Source organism: Oncorhynchus gorbuscha, unplaced genomic scaffold (assembly GCF_021184085.1).
Source record: "Oncorhynchus gorbuscha isolate QuinsamMale2020 ecotype Even-year unplaced genomic scaffold, OgorEven_v1.0 Un_scaffold_2971, whole genome shotgun sequence".
In the NCBI taxonomy this organism is placed as follows: Eukaryota; Metazoa; Chordata; class Actinopteri; order Salmoniformes; family Salmonidae; genus Oncorhynchus; species Oncorhynchus gorbuscha.
The window spans coordinates 14,749-25,059 of NW_025745161.1; the positions used below are offsets into that span (position 1 = coordinate 14,749).

The 10,311-nt window shown below is 44.8% G+C and overlaps 1 long non-coding RNA gene across 1 annotated transcript; it reads right to left on the reverse strand.

Moving 5' to 3' along the window:
- Positions 1-7,751: 7,751 nt before the first annotated feature.
- Positions 7,752-8,005, reverse strand: LOC124017652. Its single transcript, XR_006835515.1, has 2 exons — positions 7,917-8,005; positions 7,752-7,853 (listed from the first exon to the last, which is right to left on the reverse strand). It is a non-coding gene; the product is annotated as an uncharacterized LOC124017652 (long non-coding RNA).
- Between the last annotated feature and the right edge of the window lie 2,306 nt (positions 8,006-10,311).

Consider the following 10,311-nt stretch of genomic DNA (forward strand, 5'->3'; position numbering starts at 1 on the left):
TGACGACAACGTTTGTAGCTAAACAATAGCTGAGTGGCAAGTCAAATCACCAGTCGAGCTATTGATCCGCAAAGAAATAAGAGATAAGATCATTGGAAAGGGGGAACCGGATGATTGATACGACAACGAGACATGGATGTCAAAAAGGCGGATCCAAGTCATCGCCAGACCGGACCAACAAAGGCAGAAGCAGGGCTAAGCCAACAGATCAGATGCTTGAACGAGGGAATGATATCCCATTCCAACTTGACATGCAAAACCTAGTTTGTTAGTTTGCTCCGTTGGTAGACAAAGCCGGAATAGTGCGATTCCCGGGACCACCATGCGTAAAAACGTAAGGATTTATGACTAAATAGCTTTGGATACATTACAATGACCCCAAAATAAATAGTTATGATTAACGTTAAGAGAATATTTGGTTATAGCCTAAATTATGACCATTTATTAGTTAGCTAGCTCGGTTTTTGAGAGGAATAACCAGCTACTGTAACGTTAACGTTACCTGGCACATCTCTCCACCAGCAAGCAATCATATTAGCTAGCTAGCCTACTGTCCCTTCTGTTAGCTAGCCAGCCGGTTCACAAAGGAAAACAGGAGATTGTCAACTGATTGGCAAGCTAATATGGTTTAGTTATCTTGTGTAAATGAGAGGAAGGTTATTGTTAGGTAGTTTTACTTACAGCGGTAGTCGATGCGCTCCTCCTGCCGAGACACACCGCTCAGTGAGCGGGTTGACAACCATCTACCGCCCGCCGCTTCAGACCAAGTTCGTTGAGTTCGCTTGTTTACCAGCTAACAAAGGCAATTTGTCAACAAATCTCAATGTTTGATACAAAAAAGGAACTGTCAGAATGGCCAATCATACGACGTTTTCGTGTTAGCTCTCTTCCTGTACAAAGTTACATTCCCCAAAATGTGTTTTGTTTGTTTAATGCTTCGCTCTCCGTGCGGACAGCAGAATAATATGTTGGAGGTGTGTTGAACATAAACAGAGACGTTTTGAATTGTAGTGTACTCTGATCCGAGAAAAACCTGCCGCGTATGATGCGAAAGGGATTGTGGGTATCGTAGTTGAGCTCTCGACCTAACAAGGCACCGCAGAGTATCTAAACCGGTCATTGAAGCCACCATGCAAGTTGTTTATATATTATGCATTCATGTGGTAGCCTACAGCGAATGTAATGAAACTGAGTAAAACCACGCAGTCCGTCAAAGAAGACGACAAAATCATGTACCCTCTGGTCCCCAAAGCACACACATCCCTGCGTTGCTCCTCTTTTCAGCTCTCTGCAGCTGGCGACTGGAACGAGCTGCAAAAAAACACTGGACAGTTGTATCTCTTCATTCAAAGACTCAATCACTCTTAGTGACAGGACACTCTTAGTGACAGTTGGACTGCTCCACGTGATGTATTGTTGTCTCTGCCTTCTTGCCCTTTGTCTCTACCTTCTTGCCCTTTGTGCTGTTGTCTCTACCTTCTTGCCCTTTGTGCTGTGGTCTCTACCTTCTTGCCCTTTGTTCTGTTGTCTCTACCTTCTTGCCCTTTGTGCTGTTGTCTCTACCTTCTTGCCCTTTGTTCTGTTGTCTCTACCTTCTTGCCCTTTGTTCTGTTGTCTCTACCTTCTTGCCCTTTGTGCTGTTGTCTCTACCTTCTTGCCCTTTGTGCTGTTGTCTCTACCTTCTTGCCCTTTGTCTCTACCTTCTTGCCCTTTGTTCTGTTGTCTCTACCTTCTTGCCCTTTGTTCTGTTGTCTCTACCTTCTTGCCCTTTGTGCTGTTGTCTCTACCTTCTTGCCCTTTGTTCTGTTGTCTCTACCTTCTTGCCCTTTGTCTCCCTTTTGCCCTTTGTTCTGTTGTCTCTACCTTCTTGCCCTTCTTGCCCTTCTTGCCCTTTCTGTTGTCTCTACCTTCTTGCCCTTTGTCTGTTGTCTCTACCTTCTTGCCCTTTGTTCTGTTGTCTCTACCTTCTTGCCCTTTGTTCTGTTGTCTCTACCTTCTTGCCCTTTGTTCTGTTGTCTCTACCTTCTTGCCCTTTGTTCTGTTGCTGCCCTTTGTCTGTTGTCTCTACCTTCTTGCCCTTTGTGCTGTTGTCTCTACCTTCTTGCCCTTTGTTCTGTTGTCTCTACCTTCTTGCCCTTTGTTCTGTTGTCTCTACCTTCTTGCCTTTGTGCTGTTGTCTCTACCTTCTTGCCCTTTGTTCTGTTGTCTCTACCTTCTTGCCCTTTGTGCTGTTGTGCCCTTTGTGCCCAATCATGTTTGTACCATGTTTTGTGGTGCTACCATGTTGTTGTCATGCTGTGTTGTCATGTTGTGTTGCTACCATGCTGTGTTGTCATGTTGTGTTGCTACCATGTTGTGTTGCTACCATGCTGTGTTGCTACCATGCTGTGTTGTCATGTTGTGTTGCTTCCATGCTGTGTTGTCATGTTGTGTTGCTACCAAGCAGAAAAGGGCAATATAATATTGCTCATTCAGGTGAACCTAGTCATTTACTGGTCTTATGTCAATCATACCGTATGTGACAAGGCAGGAACCAAAGTTTTGGTCAGTGTTTCCCAAGGGACGCTACTTACTGGGGAGCATTTAAAATGGTATTAAACCACACCCCATGAACTTGTGCAGATGAACGTTTTTGTGATGTGTCGTCCATGCTGAATGGTTGCTATGTACATTTATGTTGTGGGGTGTGGTCCTGTGTTCTGAGATGGTATGTTTCTTTGTCAGTGCTTGTTCGTAGTGAGCCGTAGGCGCTTTAATATCAGGTCTTGTTTCTGTAGATAGATCCTAGCTCTCAAACTCTAGGCAGAATTCTGCCTTCTCCCTACAGTTTTCAGCAGTTAACTTCGCCCATGACTGGCTCATGTGAACTACAATCCCGATGCTGTTGAGAAATGTCAATAATCATTGCTTGCGATACTGCTTTTCGAAACATATGGCCCTTTCATCAGCGAGGAATAATCTTTTAAATAAAAATGATACTTACTGCAACAGTTTTGGCACAGATCCACACAGCTATGGGTGCCTCCAACCGCCTGAACTATTCTATAGTTAACACTTACACACAGGTGTTCTTGGGACACTAGATAGCCATTTTAGCACAGGTGGTCGCCTCAGTCTTCCGTCTGTTTTCCATAAACAAGCACTGTAACATGGAGATATGTGTGGAAGCACTAACCCTAATCCTATGAGGGCTTTTATCAATTGAACCTTTTGGTTTTTAAAAATAAATTCTCACTGATATAAAAGATAAGGCCCTTATGCAAGAGTAGAAGGACTTTATGGGTTGACTGGCCCTCCGCTGTTGTGCCGGGCTGAACAACATCTACCTGTGACCATATTCATGATACAGAACTCCCTCCCTTATTGCTGAGGTATAGATCTTGGGTTCGATAGATCTGAACCCGTTATATCATCTCGCTCTACTCCAGACCTTCATGCCACACAGATGTATCATTGTATACGTGGCAAATTCCCTCAAATGTAGTATACTATATAGGGAATACTAGGCTGCTAACTTCATTTGGGACTCTCTCTCTCCCACAGAGGAGTTTGAGACAGGCTGTAACAAGCCACAGAAGTCTGGTTGCATGGGACTCTACTGGCCTCACAGCCGATGGTGGACACTCATCGTGTGTGACAAATATGTCACCCGTGTGAACCTGTTCTATAGATGCCGGCACCCTAGATGTCATTGGAAGGGTGACGTTAAATGGAGTCATAACATAAAGCCTACAGGCAGAGAGGGCTTTCCTTCTCATTCCCTAGGAGGGTGTGTGTGCTTGTTTGTGTGTGTTTGCCTTTTTCCGCGTATGTCATTTTTCCCCATGCACTTCCATTGGTCCCGTTACACAAAGACAAAATGCATCCAAAAGCTGTAAAATGAAGGTGAAAAGGAAAGTGTGTGAAATGTTTGTGTGAAGGGAACGAATGCACCATCATCCCTTTGATCACTACCTTGTTTACCTCATCACATCATGTCTCTTACCCAGTCCCCTGGCTCATACATGCATGTGTGTGTGTGTGTTTGAGAGAGAGAGTGAGATAGTGTGTGTGTGTGTGTGTCCATGCCAGCGTTTGTCCGTCTGTGCAGGGTTGGGGAGTAACTCATTACATACCATCAGTTACATGTCATCTGATTACAAAACAAAACTGTAAATGTAATCAGTTTTACTACCAGAAAAACATATTGTAATCAGATTACAGATACTTTTGAAAAACTAGATGATTACTTCTTGGATTACTTTTAAATTCAGAACGGATGTTTGCGGGGAAAAAACAACAACATTATGACACCTTTCTGTTTTGTCAATGACAAATTCAGCATTGAAAAAAGATACACGTTTAAGTTTGCTCCACCTGAGAGAGTCTGACCACAAGTCAGAGACCACTATGATAACACATCAAATGTGTTGAGATGGATCCTTTTTGTCTTCTTCTAATGCCTCTTAAGGGGAAAGTAATCCAAAAGTAACTGAAAGTAATCAGATTACATTACTGAGTTTGGGTAATGCAAAATATATGTAACTGATTAGAATTTGGATAGCTTACTAGTAACTATAACTATAGAAAGTAACTTAGCCTGCGTACGTGCGTGTCTCCTACACCAGTGGTTCCTAAACTGTGGGTCGGGACAGCTACGGCCCCCTATTCCCTACTTTTAACCAGAGCTCTGGGCACTACATAGGGAATAGGATGGGACATGGGACTACACACATACTCTCTCTCTAAGCCCTTACCTAACACGCTTACATAAAAATATATATTTTAGTCATTTATCAGACGCTCTGCAACATACAGTAGTGAGTTCATACATCTTCATACTGGTCCCCCGTGACTTACAGTAGTGAGTTCATACATCTTCATACTGGTCCCCCGTGACTTACAGTAGTGAGTTCATACATCTTCATACTGGTCCCCCGTGACTTACAGTAGTGAGTTCATACATCTTCATACTGGTCCCCCGTGACTTACAGTAGTGAGTTCATACATCTTCATACTGGTCCCCCGTGACTTACAGTAGTGAGTTCATACATCTTCATACTGGTCCCCCGTGACTTACAGTAGTGAGTTCATACATCTTCATACTGGTCCCCCGTGACTCACAGTAGTGAGTGCATATACATCTTCATACTGGTCCCCCGTGAGAATCAAATCCACAGCCCAGGCGTTGCAAGTGCCACGCTCAACCAACTGAGCCACACGGGAACATACAGTATATAGGCCCATGTTCTAGTCTCTGTTGACAAACTACCTGCTACTCCTGTTTGTGTTGCCATAGCTACAACACCAACACAACACCTCCCTTTAACACGTCCAACGTTGGGACAGAGCATCTCTAGAGTCAAGACCTGGGTTCAAATACTATTTGAAATAATTGTAAATACTTTAGCTGGTCCTTGATTGAGCTTGCCTGGCGCAATCGACCAATAGAATAGTTGCAACATGCAAACTTCACCCATGTGGCACGTGGTCTCTACGCCAGGCAGGCTAGGGGAAAACGCCAGGCAGGCTAGGGGACAACGCCAGGCAGGCTAGGGGACAACGCCAGGCAGGCTAGGGGACAACGCCAGGCAGGCTAGGGGAAAACGCCAGGCAGGCTAGGGGAAAACGCCAGGCAGGCTAGGGGAAAACGCCAGGCAGGCTAGGGGACAACGCCAGGCAGGCTAGGGGACAACGCCAGGCAGGCTAGGGGACAACGCCAGGCAGGCTATAGGGGACAACGTCAGGCAGGCTAGGGGACAACGCCAGGCAGGCTAGGGGAAAACGCCAGGCAGGCTAGGGGAAAACGCCAGGCAGGCTAGGGGAAAACGCCAGGCAGGCTAGGGGAAAACGCCAGGCAGGCTAGGGGAAAACGCCAGGCAGGCTAGGGGACAACGCCAGGCAGGCTAGGGGACAACGCCAGGCAGGCTAGGGGAAAATGCTACAAGTACTTAAAAGGTTGCAAATGCACAGCAGGTCTGACTCAGGCGCTTTGACTCCACATGCAAAAGCACACAGGCTGCTTCAGGTCTGATGGATGTTTAGCAAATAGTTATCTTTCCAAAAGGTCACTGAAGTGAATAGACCTCTGTATGAGGACTCATGAAACATCAAACTGGAACTCAAGAGTTACATTCTGAAGGGGCTCAATTCAAAGAGACCACTGTGTTCTGCTCTGCTCTTACCAAGAGTGCATTTCAGGGTGTTGTTGTTGTTTTCGGGGCTAAAGCGACAAAACATAGCAACAACAGGATTGCATTCAGCAGCGCAAAGGGCACCTAAAGAACGTGTGTGTGTGTGTGTGTGTGTGTGTGTGTGTGTGTGTGGAGGAGGGAAGCCTGGTGGTGTCACAGGATTATCACAGGCTCTGGTGTTTAGGGGCCGGCTCGTGCACTGTTGTCAGGCTGCCATGGAGACAGTAACCAGGAACACGTTTTTAGAATGTTTAGCATAATGCAGGGAATTTACAGGGAGCGTGCGGATGACTGGGCAGAGTCACGTACCTGATCACCTGTATTTGTGTAACAGTTTAGTGAGAGAGAAAGAAGCTATTAGTAGAAGTTCGAGTGTTGGTCGTCTGTAGGTCACATGACACCAAGGGATTCACACCAATAGGAAAAGCCCATGCTCTAAATAAGTCATCCAATTTAAATAAAGTGTCCTTGACTTTTGAACCAGGCCCAATACCGTCAGACATCAATAGAAACAACACCGATCAAAATCTAGATTTGAATACGATCAAACCAGGTCAAAATGAGTTACAGAATAACCTTTTTAAAGGCTCATTAGGCACCAAACAAAAGTAAACAGACAGACAGGGACTGCCTGAAATTGTCCAATAACAAACCCTCATTATCATTCTAAAAACATTTTACCTCTGTTTCATGAAAACCAATTGGTAGCTACAGTCTTGTCCCATTGCTGAAACTCCTGTAAGGACGACAGAGCTCAATAAGGGTAGGTCTAGCCCCCATAGAGCTCAATAAGGGCAGGCCTAATCCACATAGAGCTCAATAAGGGCAGGCCTAACCCCCATAGAGCTCAATAAGGGCAGGCCTAACCCCCATAGAGGCACGCATATATTTGCAGCCAGCAAGTATCTGTAGGGTGCCATAGACTGGAGAACACAATGACCCTCTCTATGCAATAAGATCACGCCTTCTCTTTCTCACTCCCCTGTTACCCTCTTCCTCTCCATCCCTCATTATTTCTCTCCCCCCTTGCCTCTCTCCCCATTTCACATAGAACCATGCATGTGACTACACCTGACTGAGAAACAACCCCAGGTATAAACCATGCATGTGACTACACCTGACTGAGAAACAACCCCAGGTATAAACCATACATGTGACTACACCTGACTGAGAAACGCCCCCAGGTATAAACCATGCATGTGACTACACCTGACTGTGAAACGCCCCCAGGTATAAACCATGCAGGTAACTACACCCTGACTGAGAAACACCCCCAGGTATAAACCATGCAGGTGACTACACCCTGACTGGGAAACGCCCCCAGGTATAAACCATGCAGGTGACTAAACCCTGACTGAGAAACACCCCCAGGTATAAACCATGCAGGTGACTACAACCTGACTGGGAAACGCCCCCAGGTATAAACCATGCAGGTGACTATACCTGACTGAGAAACGCCCCCAGGTATAAACCATGCAGGTGACTACACCCTGACTGTGAAACGCCCCCAGGTATAAACCATGCAGCATGAGTCAGTAGACCACCATCAGCAGGAACAACAACCCAACCAAAGACACGTTACTCATGAAGGTTTTATTGTTTCAGAGACATGAAGAGTATTTCAGAGCACGTTTGCTGTCACAGCATATACATGATGTCACAGAGGAGTGTGGATCAGACCTGGGTTCAGCACGTTTGCTGTCACAGCATATACATGACGTTACAGAGGAGTATGGATCAGACCTGGGTTCAAATACTACACTGAACCAGAATATAAATGCAACATGCAACAATTTCAAAGATTTTACTGAGTCACAGTTCATATAAGGAAATCAGTCAATTGAAATATATTAATTAGGCCCTAATCTATGGATTTCACATGACAGGGAATACAGATATGCATCTGTTGGTCATAGATACCTTTAAAAAAAAAAAAAAAAAAAAGTTAAGGCGTGGATCATAAAACCAGTCAGCATCTGGTGTGAACATCGTTTGCCTCATGCAGCGTGACACATCTCCTTCACATAGAGTTGATCAGGCTGTTGATCTTGGCCAGAGGAATGTTGTCCCGCTCCTCTTCCATGGCTGGGGGAAGTTGCTGGATATTGGCGGGAACTGGAACACGCTGTCGTACATGTTGATCCAGAACATCCCAAAGATGCTCAATGGGTGGTGAGATGTCTGGTGAGTATGCAGGCCATGGAAGAACTGGAACATTTTCAGCTTCCAGGAATTGTGTCCAGATCCTTGTGACATGGATTCAGCATTATCATGCTGCAACATGAGGTGATGGCGGCGGATGAATGGCACGACAATGGGCCTTAGGATCTCGTCACGGCATCTCTGTGCATTCAAATTACAATCAATAAATGCAATTGTGTTTGTTGTCCGTAGCTTAGGCCTGCCCATACCACAACACCACCAGCACCATGTGGCACTCTGTTCACAACATTGACAGCAAACTGCTTACCCACACGAAGCCATACACACTGTCTGCTATCTGCCCGGTATAGTTGAAACCAGGATACATTTGTGAAGAGCACACTTCTCCATTGTGCTCGTGACCATCGAAGGTGAGCATTTGCCCACTGAAGTGGGTTACGACGCCAAACTGCAGTCAGGTCAGGACCCTGGTGAGGACGACGAGCATACTGATGATCTACCCTGAGGCGGTTTCTGACAGTTTGTGCACAAATTATTTTTTTGTGCAAACCCAGTTTCATCAGCTGTCCAGTTGGCTGGTCTCAGACGATCCCACAGGTGAAGAAGCCAGATGTGGAGGTCCTGGGCTAGCGTGGTTACACGTGGCCTGTGGTTGTGAGGCCGGTTGGACGCACTACCAAATTCTTTAAAATGATATTGGAGGCGGCTTATGGTAGAGAAATTAAAATTGTATTCTCTGACAACAGCTCTGGAGGAGATTCCTGCAGTCAGCATGCCGATTGCACGCTCCCTCTAAACTTGAGACATCTGTGGCAAAACTTAACATTTTAGAGTGGCCTTTTATTGTCCCAGCACAAGGTGTACCTGTGTAATGATCATGCTGTTTAATCAGCTTCTTGATATGCCACACCTGTCAGGTGGATGGATTATCTTGACAAAAGAGAAATGCTCACTAACTGGGATGGGAAAAAAATAGTGAACAAAATTTGAGAGAAATAAGATTTTTGTTTTTTGAAATAAGCAAAGGATGAAATGATTCGAAAGATTCCAAATAGTATTTGAACCCAGGTCTGGTATGGATACATATATAAAAGGCCCTTTGGGGGGAACATGGAGGACGTAGAAGTATAGAGTCACAGACACCAGCAGAGCTGACGCTATGACTGTGTTCCAAATGCCACCCTATTGCCTTTATAATGCACTACCTTTGACCAGTACCCATAGGCCTCTGGTAAAAATGAGTGCACTATGTAGAGAATAGGGTGCCATTTGGGACTCAACCCTATACATTATGGCAGCTAACACGTTACCTGAACCCTATGCCCTGGCATAAGGCCTACATATCATTGACAAAACAAACGACATGAATAGTCTTAAAATGATCTATAAGCTAGTTGGCTAGTGGTAACTAGCTGACCTAGATAACAGTTTGGTGTCATGACAGTGTTAAGTCAGTTGTCATAAGCTGACATAACAGGTTATATATATATGTCTGTTATAACAGCGCTACAATATAATGGAGGATTTGATGGATTTCCAACTCCAGTTTGTGTCATGTCAGTCGTCATAAGATAAGTCATAAGTCATTTGCAGTCACACGTGTTTATAACACCTGTTATGTCATTTGTAAGACACATACATTCCAGATGAATGTCCCTTAAGATGTGGGAAATAGCAGCACGACCAAACACATAAAAGGCAACAGAACGTGAGCAATACAGGAAACACAATAAATATGGAGTTCCACATGAATTAACACTCCATAAACTCAAAGGTTCAGCCGTGATGGTCCTTGACCTCTTGACCCCAATACGGTACATATAAATATTTATGTCACTTTCCTCAATTGAAACTTGATTTGTATAACACTCTCTCTCTCTCTCTCTACAATACAAACTTGACTTTTCTAAAATATGCCACGTTAAACAAGAACGTTTAGGAATGCACCCCAAATGACAACCCTATTCCTTATATA